Raw genomic sequence first — 22,657 nt, 5'->3', positions numbered from 1 at the left:
TCAGAGATGAGAGTCCTTCTCAGGCTGTGGCAGGTTCCTGGGTCCTGCCTACTGGAACTGCCCCATCAGTGCTAACCAAGTGGGACCTCAGTTGTACCTGCTCCCCTGGGAAGCACGACTGTCAGGTTCCATGTTTCACCTCCTACTTTAGATGAAGTATAGTCCAAAAATTCAGATAACTGTGCTATGTAAACCTGTGGTCTGGGCCCTCTCTTGAAGTTTCGAAATACATGTTCAAGTTATGTTCAAGTCTCAAGCAGAGGAAGGAGCTAAACTGAGGTTTCCAGTACCCAGGAGACATCCTCAGGTCAGTTGGGAGAAAGAAGTTGTGTGCAGTTGTGTGGTCCCATGATGTTCCCTGGCTACTCTGCTGTCATGTGAGCTTTAAATGGGAGACCTGGAATGGGAATCTAGAACAATTTTTTCCTGCATGACTTTACCACGTGAAAGCAATTATTAAGTATCATACCTCTAGTTTAATAAAGCTTGTGCATTTATAATTATCATGGAGACTTCTAGCCTATGTTCATCTTGGACTGAAATGTTTCTATAGTCCCCCAAATATTTCAGAGTGGGAAATATGATAATGTATGCCTGGCTTTCTGAAAAAAACAAGAACCCTTGCTTCTACCTCTTCTATTTTTGTTGCTGTAACTCTCTTGTTATTTTTAATAAGCCTTGAGCACTTTTGGGGTGAGGTGGGCATGGGGAAAGTATTTATTTGGCTGTACTGTCCACAGAATTTTTTTAAAAAGCTTCTTTTTTATTTTTAGAAGACATTTATAAGCTGCCCATATAGTATGGGAACTCGTGGATAGCATCACAAGATGACTATTTCAGTGCAACACAGAATTCCTCAGCTTTATTTGCATCTTCTTTTTTTGGCAGGTTTCCAACAAGTGCATGACACTTAGGTATGTAATTCATGAAATTTATATCCCCACTGTATTTTTGTAGTCTTTTTTTTCTCCTTGTCTATTATTAGTGAATAAACAAATTTTGATTTCTTATACAAGATCTACTACACTACAATTCTAAGATAATTTCTGTTGATGAAAACTCCCTAGGTGATTGGCAAACTGTACTAGAAACAACTCATCAATAATCTCCCTTTGTTAAATGTCTTTGAATTGCACTTAGAGGTACTTTATGGAGACTGCTTCAATGGCATCTGGCATTTTCATTTCTAAAAAATTTGAATGCTGGAAGACCTATAATATGTATAACATTAATTCTAAATTATATAACATACAATGTAATTAAAATGTTACCTTAAATCTTATAATTCTGTGCACTATATTTTTGTTCCTACAATCTTTCTTAGTTAAGATTTAGTTAAGTATATATTTAATCCCTCCACAATTTCATATTGTTGTTTTTCTAAATTTGTTCTGAATGTAAAAATAGATATAGCAATCATCCACCAGGTGGTTACTTTATATAAAGCTAGATTTTTAAAAACTATTGGGGTTTGGCAAAACCTCTGATCCTCTTCACTCCTTATCAGCCTTCTTCTTATTGGCATAATTACCATGAATTACATTGTCCTGCAAATTCAAATTATGATTTCCCTGGCCATATTTATTTGGGTATTTTTGGGTTTGTTTTGGGTTTTTTTCACTTGTTTGGTTGTAGGGTTTTCTGATAGGTTGAACTTTGCATGCTAGAGTAGAGATGACAGACTGTCCACCATTCCACAGAAACTGGCTCATCATATGTGTGAGATATTAGGGTTCATGTCCTCATCACATGTTCTCACTTCTAAATTATTTTCTATTTTTTGCTGCAATCTGTTTTTTCACTGGCTTTTCTCATTAATACCATAAAAAGGTCAAACTGAGCTTCTCATCTCATCCAGTTTTAGTTGTGATTTTTTGTTTGTGGTTTGGTTTTTTTTTTGTGAGGTCAAAATTAGGCAAAAAGAATTTGTTTGTCTTTAACTGAAAACCTCATTTTAATATCTACATTAATGGCACTGGGATGAAAAAATAGGTTGGAGAGAGTTTTAATCCTTAAAATGCATTATCAAGTAAAACAAGCACAGTGAAATGTGGAAAAAAACAGAAAAGCAAGAAGAGTTTCTTGTCAATAGTTTTTGGTAACTGGAAAATTGTCAGAGTCCAGAAAGGCCATAAAGACTTCATTGTGTTTTTCAATCAAGTTTTAGAGCCAGATAGTTACAAGGCAAATTCATTCTCAATATACTGCCTCTGGAACGATGACCATAGCATTCAATTAATCAGATGTGACCAAAATGTCAAGATCCTCATAAAGAAATCTTTCACTCATCTGGGTTATTATATCAAGAGATTTCTTTATTGTTTTGGGTCTGATAAATATAGGGCATGGAAGGCATGGACTCATTTATAGTTTCTTCTTATTTCATAGTGACAGTGCTTGCCATCCCTCCCATACAGCTGCAGAGCTCCTTAGATAGGAAAGACATAGACTGAGCAATTGTAATTGCTACTAAAAAGGAGAAACAAAAGGGTTGGATTCCAAACAAGATCCAAACCCAGCTGTGGTGCTCTGCACTCTCTGTGTAATTACCATTACTTCTTTTAAATGTTGTGTTGAAACCCATTTAAGTACAGATGTTGTCACTGGAAACTCATAAAAACACCAGTTTAAGCAGTCCCATGCCGGTTGAGCATCCCATTAGCCTGTCTCGGACAATGGCCAGCACCAACAGCTCAGGGGAAAGACCTTAAGAAATACAACAATGATCTGTTCCTCTTTCCTTTCTTCTAGTGATCAGTGCTGCAGGCATTTCCTCCTCTTGATATCACATTAGGGCCATTGTTTAGTTATCCTCGATGGACCTTTCTCCAATTGACTTGCCTAATGCCATTTTCAACCTGCTAATATTTTTCACATCCAAACTTAATTTAGCAGTGAGTCATACAGCTCATGTTGTGTGGAAAATTGTTCTCTTTGGTTTTTACTGTTTTTAAATCTGTCATTGGATAAATTATTTTGTTTATATGGCAAGGAAGGAATAATGAATAATTGTTCCTTATTCATCGTATCTGTCCTAATTATGATTTTATAAACCTCCTCTTCCCCCACACACACAAGCCATCCTGAGTAGAAGAAAGATGGCCTGCTTTGCTTGAGCAGGTGCTGAGACATACTTGCAGGCACCCTTGTCTCCCTTCAGAGTGCTCCAAGTTCTACTGTATCCTTTCAGAGGGAGCATCATCAGAGTTATACCGTCACACTTGACAGATGTGAAAAATGTGCAACAATGGAAGTACTCCTGGACATAAAATAATAGGGTTTCTGGCTTGTCTGTAGAGTAACTAGTTTGGGAGTTTGGTTGGTTTTATCTTGAATAGAAGGGTGATTTTTTTCATCTCTCTTTCTAAATGAGTTCAAGCTGATTTGCATTTGGACTAAGCAAGCTAGAACTTGCACCAGAATAGGAATGTTCACTCGTAGAGGTAATCTGAAGCAGCTATCCATTTAAAATTTCGCCCTATTCTGTTATACATCAATTTTCATCCATCAACAAACCTTCAGTCTCAGAGCTTTCTGTATTTCTTTCAGAGGAGCACTATATAGATTAATTAATGCACACTGTTGGTTGAAACTAATTAGTGACAAAGCTTAATTACCTTCAACACCAGTTGACTGTTATCCACACATGTGCAAGCTATAATTTCCCATTCCTTTGGGATACATTTCTCATATGGGCCACACATGTTTCATAAATTGAAATGTTTTGGAGGTTCTCCTTATTCTGAGAGATTTATGTGGTCTGCAAACCACAGACACAAGTAAAGGTTCAGACAGCTCCAGTAGAATACAGTCTGCTCTAGCACATTGTTTATGTGTCTAGATACACAGGTCAATAAACATCCAAGTAGTGCACCTAAGTTGATACTAACTACTGTGTATGCTATTTAGACAGAGCTGAGAGATAAATTGCCTTCTAGTCTCACTCTGTTGAAGCATTAATATTATCCACAGTTTTAACTCAGAGGACGACAACTATTGTCCATTCAGTTCTGCATGAATCTGTAATGAAACTGTTAAATGGCAAATCCCACAGGTTTTTCTAGGAATCTATATTTATGAGAAAACACTATGTCATTGGAATCAAAATTGTCATTGAAGCAAAACTCTTTCTTAAAATCCAATATCTAGCATGCATTTTAAGTTCATTTGAATGTTTTTTTCCCACAGCTTGATGGAGTTGACTCCTGACCAATAACACTTAAGAACTCTACAATATAAGATAGTGAACCTCTTAATAGGTTTGAGGCATGTATGATAGACATAGTAGTTTTTCACTTCTGATTTTTTCTGGTTTGCTCAGCTGTATTTGCAGAAGACAATTTTTGCTGCGTATTTGTAGTAAAACACAATGCACTCTTCCTTCTCTCTTGGATGTCTGCTAGACAGATTCCCTGCTGCAAACCTAATAACACAGGGATTTCCTAAAGTTTCCTGCAGAATATCTTTACGCACTTTGTAATTTCATGAAATTAGTAAGAATTAGTTAGCTGAAGTCATCAGGAAGGGTCTTTTTTAGCAGAGAAGGTGAGTCCTTACTCTGTGAGTCTTGTCATACTGTTACTTACTGAGCAGTGATTCCTTGCACAGCTTCTCAACTTGACTCACAAATTCCAAGATACAAGAGTCTTGTTCTTGTCCATGCACGTACCATCCTGTTCATTCCTATTGATTCATTTCCAGGTTGAGGGCAGTCTAAGTGACTGGCCCAGCAGGATAAATTACTCAGCAGAAGAGCTGGGCAGTCTTCTACTAGGTTAGGGTAGCATCCAGAAGAGTCCAGATGTCCAGTGTGCAGTGTAGGAGCAGGGCAGGTGAGAAGAGAGGCCAGGTGAGGGTCACACTTCCTCTTTGCTGGCCACCATAGGACACCGGGTTTGCTCAGTCATGCATGGAGCCGCCTCTTAATAAACAATTAAATTGTTTCCATTGTGTATTGGAGACATAGAAGATTCTAAAACTCTAGGCTGGCCCAATCTCTTTCTGAATTCATGCAGTAGGATTACTTGCTTCATTTACCAGAGGCTTCAATTCGAACGCTGTGTCCCCAATATATCTTCGTTAACAGTGACACAGATTAGTAAACATACTTCACTGTTGGAGTGATGGCTGTCTTCCGTAGGGAGGGAGCAGTCTGTTTTGGCATTCTAGGAAAATGTTTTCGTTTCATCAACAGACTTTGTTTTGCATAGCTGCTTAACATGAGACAAAGTTGAACTAATGGTCAGGTTTAAGGTTACTACCGAGGATTTCAACTTTTCAGCTACAGGGAAAAAGGTTTTACATTTTTTTCATCACAATTTCTGTCAAAAATATTTGAATCTGCTTAGAATTAATTGCTGTTTCCTAACCCAGTAAGCTCTTCCAACAAATACAAAAAGCTGCCTGGAGTTCTGACACCATGCAGATCTGTTTTGTTGTTTGTTTATCTTGGTAAACCAGGAGTTTTGTTACAATAGGTTGCATATTTTGGCTTTTGAAATGTAGCAAGGAGCACAGGAAATTATATGTGCTGACAAATGGATTCTGAACTTTTGTTAGGAGGAAACAATTTCAGAGCCTCCACTAGAAAAACTCCACCCATCTTGTTATATGATGTTTTAACCACTAGCTGTTTAATGACTTATGTGTTATGAAGGACATGCATCTTTTCTCTTAGAATAGATTCTTATAGTCAAATCTGCTTGTACAAAAAAAAATTCATGGATTTAACTAAATAAAAATCACTTTGGTAAATGTTTAGAAAAAAACTCTACTGCATTTAACTATTGAGTTCTGTGTTCTTTCAACATCAAAAAACTCTTCTCCTACAATGTAACAGAAACACTGCTATTAGCTGAAGCTTCAAAGCAATGATGATGATTTCCATAATATATAGCATGTGGGTCTCTCCCTCTACCGCCTTGTAATAAGGAGAGAGTCTTTATCAATCAGGCTTAACATATGTTCTTACTATCTGTTTTTCTTGAAGTAATTTAAAGATGAAGGACAAGGCACTGCCAAGCACAGTGGAACAGAAGATTTTCTCTTGTGGGTGAGGGACGGTCAGGAAGGTCGGTGTCTCAGGGCTGGGATTTCCCATCCATGCTACATACACTTGGCTGGGCCACTGACCATTGTTTCAAGTGACATGCTGTGCTGGCTCCCACACAAGGTGATTTTTTTCTAGGTCACATTTACAGAACAAGCTCTTCTCACAATATCTGGGATACAGGATCATTGTGGCTTCTGTGAATATCGGGGAAATTCCTGGCATATTCCAGGACCAAGACATTTGAAGGTCCCTCAGTGACTGAAAATAGGACTGAACCTTTCTTGAAGGTACATGAACTGTGAATCTGAGAGTAAAATTTACTTTCCACTGTGGGAAAAAAATAGTTGTGTCTTGGCTTTCCACATAGTCTTTTCTTTAGGGCAATTTGTATTGCGCACATTTTTGTCATCGTAGAGTAAAAGTATGGAGTGATAGTGTCTGACATGGAGTTGTTGTTCCTTCAAGTTTTCCTTATTCTGGAGTTCCTGATAACAGATCAGCTAGGAAGCTGTACCTATCAGGGCACCCCGTCTAATGTTAGACTGTGAAAAAGAAAGAAAGAGGAATGTAACAAGTGTTTTGGGACTGAAGCTTCTAGGGAAGAAGTATTAACTTCATTTAGCCAATCTCCTTCTATTGCAGCATTGACTTTGTCTCTTTGACTTTGGTATATTCTTTGCTATACTCCACGGAGAGAAACCTCTACTACAGAAATGAAGAAAACAATAGAATAATGGATAAACAGTCTAAAAATTTGGCTTTAGAACATCATGGCTTATTTAATCTCCCTTCTAACTATCTGTTCTCTCTCTCTCCTCACAAGTCAGATAAACTCTTGGGGTCACATATGATATCTGGTTTTGGGGTGTTAATGCCCTAGGACAAGGAGGTCAAATATATATACTATAATACACTGATCAATATAATGGTTGGCTGGTGAAATTCAGTTAATAAATTACAATTATTAAAACTAGAATTACTCTCTTCATTGTAAGAATATCACTTCCATGGAACATAGACGACTCCTTATATAAAGGTGGGGCTGCCTCTTGACTTGTTTCCTACTTCCAGATTTCCTTTTTAACCATGGCAGGAAGACTGGGATTGTGACAAGAGGAAGGGGAAACACAGAAGAACAGTTACTAGCAGTAAGTTTTCTCATGTTTAGAAATAGCCTCTGTGTGCAAAAACAATTGTCAGCAGCTTTCAGCAATCTCAGTGATGGGTTTTGTTTTCTCAGACCTGACAACCCCCTGTTCATCAGTCTTTTCACATGCATCAATCATGAGTCTGAGTCTCTCAGCATCCCCATGCTGAGCTGTCATTAATCGGTCTGCACTTTGGAAACTGCTTATGAGCCTGCACAGCTTAGGCAGTAGGGACCAGCTCTATTTCAGTTTATTATAAGTACAGTAAAGCTTTTAATCGTCCTCCTCTATAAGAGGAAAGACAGAAATCTAAGTTCTCCCAGACCATTGGGAGAACCAATGGCAAGCTGCTGTCAGCCATTTGAGAGAAATAAGTAACAGAGGGTCAAGTCTGATGTGCACTCACTAGCAGTGGTGTGTATACTCTTACCTGGTGTTTGAAGTTAGATGCAACTTTTTAATTGTTTTCATGCCTTATAACAGCAATATAAGCTACTATGCAAGCTCACCAGTGGGGAACAGCACAGTTCTGGTGGGAAAACACCTAGTTAAGATTTGAGATCAGTGCTCAAATTCCAGCCTCATTACACCATGAAACTCTAAGTTACAATTTTCTGTCATTAAACCTCTCCTATGGGTGGTGAAAGTTGAACAGCAGTGAAGACTCAAACCATTGTGTCACATAGTGAACTATGCTACGCCAGGATAAAGTCAAACAATGGAATAGTAAACACATCCAAATCCCATCTGTGTCACAGTGTCCACCAATGGGACTGCGACTGCACCGTGGGATCCTGAATTGCAAGTCCTTTTATTTGAGGGCAAGGGACACACAGCCTAAAGAATAATATAATTTTATCACTTAGTTTATTATATTGGTCCAAAATGCTGTAGTGAGTGTCTAGATCAGTTATGCTTTTTCATAATTGCCATGTTTTATAGGGTAGTGTTAAAAAATCTAGTACTTTGGTTTATTACATCCACATCAGAATGACCTACACCCTTCTCAACTTGGGTGCATGACTGTAACTGTAGGTGTCTGTTCATATTTTTTATGTTTCTTTGCAGAAGAATGGTTCTACTCTGCACAGTTCTGTCCTGCATGAGGAACCAACGATTATGTTGTGGTTATTACATATGAAAATGGAAGAAAACAACAGCTTCTTTCACACTGAAATGTAAAGGTAGAGGTGAAAGGAAAGGTTAAGTTGCAGTAACCTTTGCTGCTTCAGCTATTTGCACTGATGGGGGTAAGGTGCTTGAGTGCAACTGCTTTGCTTTTGAAGAGGGTGCCTCATCCTGTCTCCCTTTGGTGCTGGGGACTGGGTGGAAAGTTTGCTCTGTGTGCAGGGAATCTGTCTGCTTCCACCTGTACTCAAAGGACTGATACCCAGGCCCTGATGAGACCTGTCTTCCTTCAGTGCAGACCCCAGGGAGGTGTGGATGGAGCTCCTGAGTGTCAGGTGGGAGAGAGGTGACAGGTTATACCCAACCTAACCTGGTCTGTTTTAGGCATGCTCTGACTTTGATTAATGAACTGTTCTGCCCCAAATATTTCTTGGATGTCTACATTACCATTTTCAATTGTGCTAACTCAAACAAACCAGCAATCAATTAACTAGAATTACAAAACTCTAAGCTAAACAAAGCCATCGTGATGAAACTGGCTTTCAGCCCAGTATCTGCTGGTGATGGGATATGAAACAGCCTATTGATTCTGCAGCTCTCAAATTCTTGTACAAAAGTAAAAACAATGCTATTAGCCTTTTCAATAGGGAGAGGAAAAAAAATCCCGTTTTATTCAGTGCCTCCACTTAGAAAAGGCAAACTACATTACTGAGCCAATTTTTAGAAGGTTGCACAGAAAGAAGTGTTTTCAGCACATTAAGAAAACTTCAGCTCAGAGTTATACAAACTCTAGAAGAAAGGCAAGAACACTAAATTTTAAATTAGATTTATATGTACACCTGTCAAAAATGCTGTGCAAACTTTTTGAGGTGTTTTTATCTTTCATCAAGAACACAATTTGAGAAGACAAAACAGCTCTTTCAAGTTTTTGTGCTGGTGACTGTCAAGTTTATCGCTAATACTATGATATTTAGTGCTTTTCATCTGGCTTCAGATGACAGAACCCTAAAACGTATGAAGATCTCAGCTTCTAGTGATCATGCTTGGGGGAAAATCTTGGAAACTTGAAACAAACACACACAAATGGCTTAAATAAGAGGACAAGCAATAGCAACTGAAAAGATCAGTTTCCTAAACCTCTTCTTTTTAATTAATCCTCTGCTCTGGAGGAGAAGTTTTGAGGTTTTTCAATATGTGAGGGCTGCCAATACAAAAAGCATGCGGTAATTGTAAAAGCAGTAACCAGTCCAGCTGCATTCCCTGTGCAGAAACTGAGAGGGACAACAAGCCATAAATAGTGGTGTCACCGCCACTCTTTGCCTCAGTTAAGGAGTATTGTTATTCTAAACACAAAACAAACTATTGCTTGGGCTCCAACTGAAAGTTTCAAAGCCTCATAAATCTGCCAGGTCAAAGCCAATTTTCATTGGAATTTTGGAAGGGAACTTCTTGAGAGAAATATCCAGTGCTAATTTTAATTTCCTTTTACTACTTGTTATAACAGCCTTGTCCAAAATCAAAGTATTCTCCAAATGGAAGAATACCATTTTTTCTCTGATTCACCTCATTCTGTGCATGCCCATAGCTCACCACTAGTCTACTACAGTAAATGCAAGCAGGACACCTACAAAGAGTATATATTTTCCTTTAACCTGAAGCTGCTGAGAACTATCTTTAGGCAGAGATTGATGTGATGAGTGACTGTATGTTAATTACTGATGGGCTTTAGGTAGAATATTGCTGCTTAAGCTGTCATCTCCAAGGTCCCAGTCAAGGCAGGTGCTTTGCCTTTAGTGTAAACCTTTTTTAGGTTTGTTAATAAAAGGTTTAGCAACTACTGCCAATGAGGACAGTTGCTTGCTCCAAAAGATGAAGAAGAAGGTTTTGATTATTTTTTATTAAAAAGGAAAAAATCCTTCAATGAGAGCTCAACAAACATCTGAGGCAAATTTCAGAAAAATCTACTCAAAAGGAAGGATGTGTGTATGTGCTAACTCTCTGATTGCCCTTGCATGAATACTTTTTTTCCACTACTTTTTCTGCTTCATAGTATCTTCCCAGGTGGAGAAGCCAGTCTTTTCAGCCTTCCCGAAAGGGAGAGGGGGCAGGTCAGAAATTCCTCCCTTTTCTTAACAAATTCCTTTTCTATCACTGCCCTCCTGCTATAACACTTAATTGTCTCCATGCATTGTATTCTATACAGAAAACCTGCTTGCAGCACAGTGTTTTCTAGACTCAGTATTTTATTGTTATAATCTATGTCGTTACGTGAATGCTATTATGCAAAAGAAACAAGATGAGCAATATAAGATAAAATCGGAGGTCTCTTTCTTTCTAGGGATATTAATTCCATTTTCATGGTTATGAAATTATGTTCTCCTTCTATGCAAAAAAAATTGTCTCCGAGCATCAATGAATGCAGTGATAGAATAGACATGATTAGTCCAAGATCCCCACAAAGAACTTTAAAAATGAGAAAAGTGTCAAAAGGGTAGGTTGTAGAGTGAGAGAGAGATTGATTAAGATAGTTGGGATTGTGAGAAATTTTTTTTTTTTAAGCATACTATAGGCCCATACCATACACTCAGCTGGTCAAAACACGGGGTCTTGGGCTAAAGAAAGGCAGCATAAGCAGTGGAGGTTTTTCCAATGAAAAGAAAGAAGGTAGTAAAAAGGACTATTCTACATAGTTCAAGTGATTAGGGTAGAAGAGAAAAATATTTTGCCTCTAACGTGGATTTAAATAAAGATGTTTCTATGCTTGTTAGCTACTGTCAAAAGAGACCTCGTTCTGGGAAACATGCTGAAAAAAGTTTTTCTTTGTATACCATGCATATCAACTGCCTGGTAGACAAAAAAGGATTCTTTGTGACTCTCTTGTTTTTATACACAAAAGCAAATAACAGTGTCTGCATCTATAGGTATTGCTTTCCAGTGAAACAATTTTATGTCATACCAGTCCATAAGATTCAGAAAACTCATTGGACTATTGTTGGCCATAATAACATGTTGTGATTAAAACAGATCCTCACTCTGCAAGTCAAAACCAAATATACAAGCTTGTGAACATTTTTTAGCTTTTTGCTTTTTTATTTTTGCTTCTCTGTTTTGCCCCAAATTTACCCTGCACTTCTGAACTTGTTGCTCTACCAGGATATCTCTTAACCTCATTAACAGAGGCTCTTAATAAAGGGAGCTCTTTGCAGCAGAGTGCAACACTGACATGGTTGTCTTATGGAAAGCACAGCTGTGAGGACCTTCCTCCAGGAATGGCAAAACAGATACTATCAAAGCAAATTTAGGCTTCAGACACAAACACTTCTTGCTTTATTTTATGCTTTGATATTGTACAAGCTATAGCAGTGTCTTGTAGGTGAAAAGAAATATGCAGCTGGAGGGTGTCAGAGCTTTTTGCAGCAGTATCCTTGTGAATAAAACAGCCTGAAGCTTTGTTTATAGCTTTGGCAAAGCCATCTTAGGCTGAATTAGTCACAGCAGCAAAGCTATCTGCTCACCAGTAGGGAATCTTCATATTACAAACTTTTTGTATAAACCTCATGAGATTTAATAGGAATTACTTTATATACTAGTAAAATTTAAAGATTTTTACAGACTCTAGAGCTTGTTTTCACTCTTTTCAACATTTTGCAAAACTAAGGTGAGTTCCCCTGGCTCTTAGGCTCTTCTGTCTTAGCTTTCTCCCAGATGCTGCTGCTGAATGTTCAGCGTGCATGGATGAGTCTGGAGACGTGGCTGGAAGGCAACAGAAGTCTGGAGCTCAGGAATGTTGCTGCCTTTCACTGTCTCTCTCTGTGAACTTCCCAGAGTGACTGCTTGTCTTGTTTAGCCAGTAGTGTGGTTATGATCCCATCAAATAACTGAGCAAGAATGCAATTCCACGGTAGAGTTCACAGATCTTTAGGATGATTGGTATTTTCAATCTGTTTCAAATTTGTGGACCCCTGTAAAGTGAATCTAAGTCTACTGAAGCAAACGTTCTTTTCTCAGTTATCTTTCCAGGTCTCCTAGTAGTAGACCACATGTTAAAGACCACTGATCTAGAAAAAGAGACCTCCCTTCCAACTGAAATTTAAGCTATGTTTACTCAAAGGTTCAGAACACTCTCAATATCACTTAGTTTGTAAAATCTCTGTTATGGGGACCTTTTCCTTTGTTTTTTACAAAAGTTGCATTTAGTTCATTGGGCACTGTGCTTTGTAAGCATTACTGCTGTAATTACTGTATAAATAATAAATGGCAGTTTTATCTGAAGGTCCTCAAAATATCACTCTGCAAGAAAGTTTCTCACCACTGGATTTGGAATATTTGGAAAATATTTGATTACTGCTACATTCTCAGAAGCAGGATGTGTTTCATGATGGTTGGTAGACTAGAGGTATGAGGTAAACATTGTCATAGCCGAGTTTTTGTGGTTGCACCCTAACTTGTACAGCTTTCATGAGAGAAGCCAAGACTGAAAGGAAACATGGGAGTTTCATGGAGCACAATTACAGTTGTTTATTCAATTATTAGCCAGTCCTGCAATGACTCACAACACAGCTGCTTAGATTTACAGGCAGTTAACAGTCTTAAGTGTTTGTTGGCTTTTTTGTTCAAAGTGATGTAGTGGGACACTGTCCTGGGACAGATGTACCACAAAGTTGAAGGCTTGAGGAAGCAGAACTGACTTTTGTCTCTTAAATCAGCTGCTTTTTTCAATGGCTGTGAGAAAGATACTATGAAAGTGATTTTATCTTTCATATCTTGAGATAGCAAAGTAATCTAGTAGTAGTATTCAGTGAAAGTTGGGCACTCTGAAAATTCTGGGATTCTCTGATCTGCTATTTCCAAATGCTCCAATTTTGACTTGACTTTAATTGGTAAATCTTCCATCTGTAATAACAACACAGTTGCTGGACTGGTGGAATTTTTTCAAAGCAGTGATAATTGACATTCAGTCATGCCTCAGAATATTTTGGAACTGTTTTGGTTACATTAACATTCAAATTTCATACTTTTTGTATAGAGAATTACTTTGTGAACAGAGATAGAATTACCAATAAGTATAGGCCATGTCATGCCATATAAACATGACTTTACAAAATGCTGCAACATATTGCCTTTTCTAAATGATGTTGTTTCTGATTTTATTTTGGGGCTGTTCTTCTGTACTAGACTTCTACATTAAATTAAAAAATTAACAACACTGACCATAACACCTTAGGATTTTTGGATTTTCTTTTTTACTTTTCTATTAAAGTTTCTTCTATTTTTCGTCTTTATTTCATTAGTTGACTGAGATATCTCTTCTGCTCTTAATCTCCTCTGTCTGAGGTTGAGGTACCGTCTTTCTTCTTGCTTCTGTTTAAAATATACTGTATTTTTATACCGCTATATACAACCATTAAAAACTCAAAATTATCTATCCCTACTGTAGGCAGCAGGATTTGTAAAAACTGTAAATGATTCTCTGTCATTTTCTCAATGGCAGACATTTTAGGGCTTGCATCCTTTTTCTGGACAGGCACTGACTGAGGTCAATGCAAGCTGCCATTTGGAGGTTAACAGCCTTCATTGTTACAAGTCCTGATAAAGCTTTAGACTTCCTTTTCCACTGCCCTGTCTGCACTGGTGTAGATTGGTGCAGAATGAAACTACAGCGAGCTTGTTACATCTTTGTTCTGTCTTGATAGGATCTGAAATATCACCTTCCCTCGACGAGTCTGCAGTGGCTGACAGCGAGTTTTTGAGTGTTACTCAAACTTCCTGAGAGTTGTGATGAATTATGCCTGCTGCCCATGATCTGGTTGGCTTTTGCCACTCATAGAATTCACTAAGAGAGAGGAAAACCTTGTGCTGTGGTAGTAGCTTAGGACAGCAGGGGATGCAGCTTTGATGAGGATTGGGATGGCTGAAGAGTGGCCAAACAGTTATCTGATGGGTGATTTGGACTGTGTGTTGCATTAGACAGCAATACAGCAAAGGAGATTACACTCCTCTTAGCTCCTGCTTGGAAATTTGCCCCTTGGGATCTTCTCTGATCCATGCCCACAAAACTGCCCTTGTAATCTGCCTGCTTTGGGGTCCTTACTCTGTGATGTGCAGCAAACCAAACTAAATGCAAGGAAGAATCCAGGGCCAGTTGTGTTTGAGAAAAACACTCCAGGGACTAGCTGGTGATCTTGGAGGAGTTAGGGTGTGAATTTAGTTTCTTGCCTTAAAAAAAAAGGCATGTTTATTACTTACTACTCAGAGGGTAGTTTAGAACAATTAGTCTACTTATTGTAGAGCACTGTGCCTTAAAAGCTACAGCTGAAAGTAGGGAACCACAAGATTTTCATGTAAGTAGCAAAAGGTTTTATTTAATAACCTAGATGAGTCAGAAGAAACCAGTGGTTATATGTTTGAAGGAGTTTCCTTGAAGTTGGAGTCCTGTAATGAGATGAGCTCATCTGCCATCTGAGCAACCTGTATTAGCAGTGTTGAAAAGTAACTCTTAGCTGCTGCTTAAAGCAAGTCTAATATACTCCTTGTTGTGCTCTGAAGACCTTGGATTGATCCTGCTTTTTTTTTTGTACATGTAGACTCATTACAAAGCATGCAGCAAGAAAAAACCCTTTTAAAGAGCATTATCTTGCAGCCCCTATATAAAACACACAAGATGAAGGCCTCCTTGTGATGTTTTAATACTCCTTTTGTGAATAATCAATTTAAGCCAAAAGGAAGCAGCTGAATTTTGAGAAACAAGCACCTCCTGTGTGCCCAGTAAGGCTGTTTGCTGTGCAAGCAACCAAACAGAGAAAAGGAAGTGGCTGGGATCCTGCTCCAGCTTTATTTTGAGCTTTTGACTGTCCAGAGAATATGGGGTAAACATCTTCCATCCTGGAGGGGTTGCAATGGTTCACCTTAACTGGTGGCTTCGTTATGAGCAACAGGGAAGTAGTGGGCACTTTCTTCTAGAGCAATATGGCTGAAGGCCAAAGTTTGAAATTAACAGCTCTATTCCAGCCTTATAATCTAAAAATACTCCAAAGAAAATTTATTTGGGAAGAAGATGAGCCCTTGTAAGACTGAAGCATAGTTTTTGTTTCCAAGAGTGTAGATGCAAGTGTTTTCAGGAATAATACAGAAGAGAAACTTTCTGGAGAAGACCAAATGGGAAGTGTAGACAGCTATTATTTATCACAATGAAAAAAGCATCATGGGGGAGGTTGTGCTTAAGACCCAAGACTTACTTCTAAGGAATTTGAGACCTGAGCTGACAACATAATTGCACTAGCTTTTGAATTTACCAGAAGCCTATTTCATGAAAACTGCAGCTGGTCTCTGTGCTTTTTTTGTGAAATGCAGTTGCATTTGTGGAAGATCCAAGCAGTGCTGCTATGTGGAAAAGCAAATCATCTCAAAGATGTTTACTTCTGCATGGAAATATTCCCAGACAAAGGAGTCAAACCCTCTCCCTAGAAAGACTAAGTTCATTCATTTCCTTCTGTACAATATTTTGTCCTTTTCTTATGTTGACAGTCTTCATACTTGCAACCACTAAACTTCATCCTCTTACTCCCATTCTTTTTGCACACTATTTGTTTCCCAAGGCAAGTGGCATGCAAGTCATCTTGTATTTAAAGTACTTCCACTTAAACTTTACAGTAAGATTGGTGGTAAGATATTTTGAACTTTGTGATTAAATGTTTTAGCAGCTGTCGCTGTAAAGACTTAAATACGCTTCCAATTTTTTTTCTACACAGGTATCTCATCAAATTGGAGGTAATTGAATACCTACAGGATACAGGCATAAAGTAAGTATGATAGCATTTTATTTTCTATTAATGATTTTACAGGAACATATAATTACTTGAATGGTTGTGTACTCTGGAATTAGTGTGCATGAAAGAGTGTGCTCTATGAAACAGGAGCACAGCTCTAAAAAATCCCCTACACTTAATAATATTGCTTTTCAAAGCAAATGAATATACCTGTGCCTGACAATTAAATTGTATTGTGGGTGGAATAATTAATTTGGACACAAAGCAAGAAGCACATTGCATATATTAATGTTAATGTTAATATTACTACTACTGACTGGGGAGTGCCCAGGTTAATATTATATCTGTTTTCCCTGCTTTACACCCTTGTGCGTGGCATGGATGCAGCAGTTTTCTTCCACAGATCCTCCCCCTCACCAAACAATCAATTCTGGGATGTGTCTTTTTCTTTTAAGTGTGTGTAGGCGGGGTGTCTTTACAAGTTGCAGTTTTCTGTTATTGTAGGGACAGGCTTTTTTCCCCTCAGATTTTAACTCAGAACAGATAAACTTGTGTTTCTCCTCAAGTGAATACTGAAATTCGTCATCAGTCAGCAAAACTGAAGTGACAGTGACTTCTGTACATTTAAAGGCATTGGTTACAGTTTTGCTAAGTCACAGCCAGAATGAGGAAAACATTAATACAATGACTGGTGCAGTTCAGAGCTGGTGATGTAAAGAAATGCTGAGACGTTTGAGAACCTATGCATATGTACAAACTTATTGGTAGACCAGTTAATATAAGCAGACCTCCCAGAAGGAAAAGAATGTTAGGTTATACATGTCCTACAGCAAGAAAATCCCTTTCAAGTAGTACAGGAAGGGAAGCCCTGGCCACCATTGTGAAAGACACCAAACTCATTAGAGGTGCAAGTTTCTGACTGCCAGGGCAGCAGGAGGGATAAAGATGAAGAGCTGGTAGGTGGAGCTGGATCCCACCTTGTGTATGGGGGAAGGCAGGGATCCTGCGGTGTGAGAGTATGAGAGGTGCTGTGAGAGTGAGTAGAAAAAGATGTGTGTCGAAAAAGGTGCAGCTGGGGGGAACACAGACTTGCTTCTTGCCAGTGCACAGGAGTGTTGCTGAGGGTGACTGACAACAACTGGTGCTCCCCCCTGTGCCACTGAACTTCTGGTGCACAGGCAAAACCCGGGAGAAAGAAAGAAACCTGCCTGCAGCTTCCTTGTCACTCATGCCCTTTTACCAATAGTCAGGTGAATTACCTCCAGAGAGGAGTTCCCACAATTTATCCATGTATCTAATTCCTCCAAAAATGTGTGGTTCTTCATATACATACATACATTCATTCATATTTTGTGTTACAGTGTTGTAAAGCTTGCCCTTTAAACCTCTCTCACTCTTTCTGCAACAATTATCCTATATTATCAGTCAGTCGCCTTAAAACTCAGGGTATTTTGTCAGTCCACTACAACGTTATTTTTAGCACAAGCAAACAGAAACCAGACAGACTCATGATCAGTCCTTTGGGGAAACGGAGGTAGAAGGATGAAGAGAGAGGAAGAGACTTCTTCTCTTGAAGATTTTTCCTGTTAGTCACAGCACTGAGGAAAAACAAACTCCATATGGAACAGATCATGTAAGGCCTTTAAAACATATTTGGAGAGACTGTACAGTTTCTTAAAGGAACTTGTAATAGTCTGTGGTTTGGGGGTTTTGCTGTATTTCCCGTTTGGGGACGTGTGTGCATTTTCATTTGTTTTAATTTGGACCGAGTTAAATGCATCAAGCAGTAGTTTGTTTTATTACCATCTTTCAAAGATCTATTCAAAAAGAAAAAACATTCCATGATTCCCCAAATGGGAAAGGGTTACAAATGCTTCTCTCCCAGTAGTTTCATCAGAGAAGTTATTTTTATTTTTATTTTATTTTTTATAATTTTTTATTCCTTTTTTTTCTATTGACTTGCAAATGAAGGCTAGCTTTTTGTTCCCAGCACAAGGCCAGAGTGTAGTGTGCTGAGGCAAGGATATGTGCTCAGATGGATGCTGAATTCAGACATGGACTAGCTATGTAGTGCAGGAGATCACAACCAGTGGGCTGATATTAGTGAAGCTTTTAAATTGCCCTTTTTCCGCTTGCTCCCCTGTCAAGCAACTTTGTAGAATACCATGCCAGAGTATTAACTGTGGAGTCCAGCCTTCTGTCATCTGCCTTTCCTGCCTGATAGGACAGTGATGGCTCACAAAGAAATAGGAGTGGAGTGAGATTTATCCCTTGGTGAAAAGATGCTTCACCCTGAGGGTGGTTGGGCACTGGAACAGGCTCCCCAGGGAAGTGGTGACAGCACCAAGCCTGACAGAGTTCAAGGAGCATTTGGACAATGCTCTCAGGCACAGGCTGGGATTCCTGGGGCTCTGCTTTGCAGGACCAGGACTTGGCCTTGATGATCCTTGAGAGTTCCTTCCAACTTAGAATATTCTGTGATCTATGATAACTATGCTGTAATTCTGCAAGGTCAATAAACATTATGTGCAAGAATAGCTGTCATTAAAGCGTTTGAGGTATTTTTTTTCTTGAAAAGGTAATATAGTCCCACTTATTAAACACAAACTTTTGTTTTGAAAGGTGGCCAAAATGAATTCATAAATGTGGTAATCTTTTAAAATTCAGCACTTGTCCGAAGAACATTTAGTGTGCATATTGGGAAAGAGCTCTGAGCTTCTGAATAACAGAGAAACAGACCCTGACCAAGGTGTTTTGGTGGTTTTGGGGGTTTTTTTTGGTTTGTTTTTTTAGGATTCCAGTGAGAACAGGTAAGATAAGGGCAAACACTAAAACTTCCTGCTTTTCTGAATTGCTGCTGTAATTACTTGTTTTGACATCTGAAAAGTATGAGCTGTTCTCTCCTCCCAATTTTCCTTGCATTCCATATACTGTATATTAGCACGAGTAGAGGGAGAAACTTTTATAGAACAAAAGCAATACAACTTTAGTAAATATGAAATATGGAATGAGGTTTTACAGGAAACCAAGTATTTTGTTAGCGCTCAGAGGAATAAGGAACACTGAACATGTATGAAGAATTCAGGCTTCATTTAAGCCATGTTTTTCTCTTTTGTGTCTTTTTAATTTATTCTTTTTTAATGTTGTGTAACTTTAAACTCACCTTTCTAAAGAAGATGCCCCAGTAGCCTGCCACGAGGCAGGTGTAGTCTCTATCTACGGCCTCTTGGAATTTGCTTTTTACGGGTCTGTACTTCGCGGTGGACTTGCCCCCTTCGCATTTTGGCGATTTGGCAACTCACTTAGAGAAGCTCTCTCAGATCTGTGAATTGAATTTCAGACCCGTGGTGACGGAGAGGAGCGGGAGGGCAGCTCGGTGAGGCGGGGACGGTGCTCGCAGCCAGGCGGAGAGGCTGTGACCTGACACACGGGGGAGGGCAGGAGAGCCCAACGCTTTTCCCTGCGTGAAAACAGTAGCGGATTTTTTTCTTTCCCTTTCATTATTTTTTTTTTTTTTTTTCAATCCCCCGTTCCCTTTTCCTCCCTTCTTCTTCCCGGGGCTGTAATCCGACTGCTCTCTTTGGCTCCATTCCCGAGACAAATCCGAGTGGTTAATCTCCCTTCCCCTCCTTTCCCAGCCTCGGGGGCTGGGGGGCGGCGGAGTAGGGAGGGGAAGGAGAGCAGAGCAAGCACCAGCCCAGAGCCGGGCCAGGCCTCCCCGGGGAGGGGCTGAGGCAGCGGCTGGGCTGCGGGAGCTGCATGGAGGAGGGGAGTTTCACAGACTCCTCTGCCCGGTCGGGAGGAGGAGGAGGAGGAAGTTTGGGGATTAAGGCGCTGCCCGGAGCCGGAGCGCACGGAGTGAGCCGGGGCGCGGCCGCGGGCGCTGCGAGGGGGAGAGCCGGCCGGCGCCGCTGAATGGGCTGCGGAGCGGGGTAACCTCCCGCACCCCGGCCCGCACCCCTGCGCCGGGATTCGCAGCGGGAGGAGGAGCGCTGGGCGAGGGCAGCAGACGGCGAGAGGCTGCCGGTGAGCGCTGCCGGGGGCTTTGTTCGGAGGGGCGCGCCGGGGAGGGGGCGGCGGCTCCCGGCTCGGTTCGGTTCGGTGCAGGGAGGGTCCCGGTGTCCCGCAGCCCCGAAGCCGCGCCGGGGCTCCGCAGGGGAGCGCAGCCTTTGTGCGCGCCCGCCGCAGGCAGCGCACCGTGCCCGGCTCCCACCGCGGCCGCCGCAGCGCTTTGTGCTCCGCCGGAGCCCCGGGCAGCCCGGCCCAGCTGCACCGGCTCAGCCCGAGCCTGCGGCTTCATCCCGTTTCTCCGGCGAGGGAGGAGGCACTTCTTTTAAAATACGATAAAATTCCATAGGGCCTCAGGTTTTGTGGGGATGCTTTAGCAAACGCCCAAACCCCATCCTCTATTTTTGTTTTAAATGTTTTAAAGTTAATGGGGTTGTGATAAGTATGGCCTAAAGAGGTTTAAAAATATGATTGATCTATTGTTAAGTAGCAGGAGCTTTGATTCTATGGAGAGGCAGTGGGGCAGAGCTGCCCTATGGGACCTGGATGAATTTTCCTATATCCCGCACTCGTCTTTTCCCTACTTTGCGGGTCGTGTGTCCCAATCCTTCTTGCTGAAGGAAAAGCCCTTCAGATCTCATCCTTCAGTGAGCACTGAGACCTGAGGCATTCGTTTCCTTCTTTCTTCACAAGCCACACTTCTCCAAGTACGAGGGACAAGGACCTGAAACAGACGAACGTTGAGCTGGTTTCCAATTCGGTCTGTCTTTGGTTGGCTTTTTTCCTCCTTTGATTATTAATTGGCAGACACAGAAAGAGCTGTGGCCTCGCTTTTTTTCTTTTAATGTTTGCTGGTACTTCAGCAGTTTAATAACTCTGCCGAGAGAACCTGATGACTTATAGGTGTTTTGAAAGCTGTGTAATAAGAGCCTACTAATAGTCATCTTTTGCTACTGTTTCATTCTTGGAGGGAGCAGTCTTTGCTGCTGGAGAGTTGCAGTTCAAATTTCCACAAGCGTTTGTTGCCCGTGCCTCTAGCTAAATTTATAAAGGAATCCTGTTAGCTTGTGTGAAGCTAAATCTGGCTGTAGCAACTCCTGGCTGTACAATTCACTGTGGTTGGCAAGGCACAATATATAGCTTCCTTGAGTTTTATTTTTAGGGTTTTTTTTTCCCATGGTGTGTGTGGGGCACGTAGTTGTCATAATTTTGAGAACTCTTCACCAATGTGTGTGTGGGTGCTTTGGGATGAAAGCATAAGAGTTATGCTAAGGTTAGGAAATGTATTAATAGAGTGCTTGTCTTGAAAATATGAGAAGGCAGTTTGAGATTGGCCTCTTAATGAATATTGGTATTGTTCTGGGGTCCATGCAGATGCTTAACTATTAAACTTGGACTCTTCTCTGTGTTCTCAGTTGGCAAACTAGAAATGGTGCAAAACACTCTGATAAAAGGTTCAGTTTTAAATGTGTTCATTTATGGGAATGCTGGCTGTTTCTCACAAACCTAGAGAGCCCTAAGCAAACAACGTCGACCTGTGGCCACACAACTTAGTGCATCTCTTCAAAGGCATGCTATGATTCTAACACTAGGTGTTAAAGTGTAATTTTCCTTGTTGTTTTACTTTTGATTTTCCAAAAAAAGAGAAGGGGAGAAAATAGTTGTGTAGCCAAATTAGTTTGTAATTTATAGTCTTACTTGATAACATCTTGCAAAGACAGCATTGACTTGAGTTTTAAGTGGAAATCTTTAAGTAGTGAACCTAGTTTGTTGGCAGCTCTCATCATTTCAGGACATCTGCTAATGTGTTCTTCTTCCTTGGGCAGGATGTGAGACTACAAATTAACTGTCTAGAGGCATACTTTGAGACTAAAGTGTTTGATTGTGAGGCCATGGAAAAGGGTAGAAAGGGTTTGGAGCTGACTAACTGAACACTTGGTACCTTCCTGTGTGGGAGTGGGGTGTTTTTGTCTAGGTAGGTTTTTTTTAATGGCCTTGTGTTTTGGATTTCTTTGTAGTTTTGTTTTGTTATTTTATTTTAAACCTTTGTTGTGACCTAAAAAGTTAAAGCTAGAAGGGAAGTGAACATATCTGCTTACTTTTCTAATAAGTGGCAAGTAGTGAGTTTGTTGCTGCTGTTACTTGTGTAGGTTGGTATGTTTGAACCTTTCACTGACACAGTCCTTCATGTGGCACTGGTGACAGTATTTTTCTGAAGTCATTTGGAGAAGTATGCATGTTTGAAAGCCTCCTTGTGTGCATTTATTTGGATTGGGTTGTTGTATACCTGTTGTCCTCTGCCTTTCGTATGCTTGTGATTTCTTGGCTCCTGTTCAGGAAAGGCTTTTTAAAGCCTTGCTAACCAGATTGGACTGTAGCAACTGACAAAGGCATTTACTTGAAGCAGTGCTTTATTGTCTTTGTATGCAAACTCAGCAGTGCAAAGCTGGTCAGTTTCTCTAACCATAGAACACTAACAGAACTGTAATTTGACATTGGCTTCTGTCATTTTATCTTGCTTTGTGGTAGCATCACCAATACAACTTTTAGGCCCA

General features: G+C 40.1%; 1 protein-coding gene across 3 annotated transcripts in view; it reads left to right on the top strand.

Moving 5' to 3' along the window:
- The first annotated feature begins 16,109 nt into the window (after window positions 1–16,109).
- Window positions 16,110–22,657, top strand: part of PLEKHG1 (pleckstrin homology and RhoGEF domain containing G1) — a 126,479-nt gene continuing 119,931 nt past the window's right edge. The window contains exon 1 of one of the 3 annotated variants that reach the window (XM_088161729.1): window positions 16,110–16,127. The gene's annotated coding sequence lies outside the window, so the exon portion shown is untranslated. Of the gene's footprint in view, window positions 16,128–19,947; window positions 20,121–22,657 lie in introns of those variants that run through there. The other 2 variants (XM_014874195.2, XM_088161730.1) reach the window with 2 other exon arrangements.

This window comes from Sturnus vulgaris, chromosome 3 (genome assembly GCF_052056855.1).
Source record: "Sturnus vulgaris isolate bStuVul1 chromosome 3, bStuVul1.hap1, whole genome shotgun sequence".
NCBI lineage: Eukaryota > Metazoa > Chordata > Aves > Passeriformes > Sturnidae > Sturnus > Sturnus vulgaris.
This window is presented reverse-complemented; position numbering and strand designations above follow the sequence as displayed.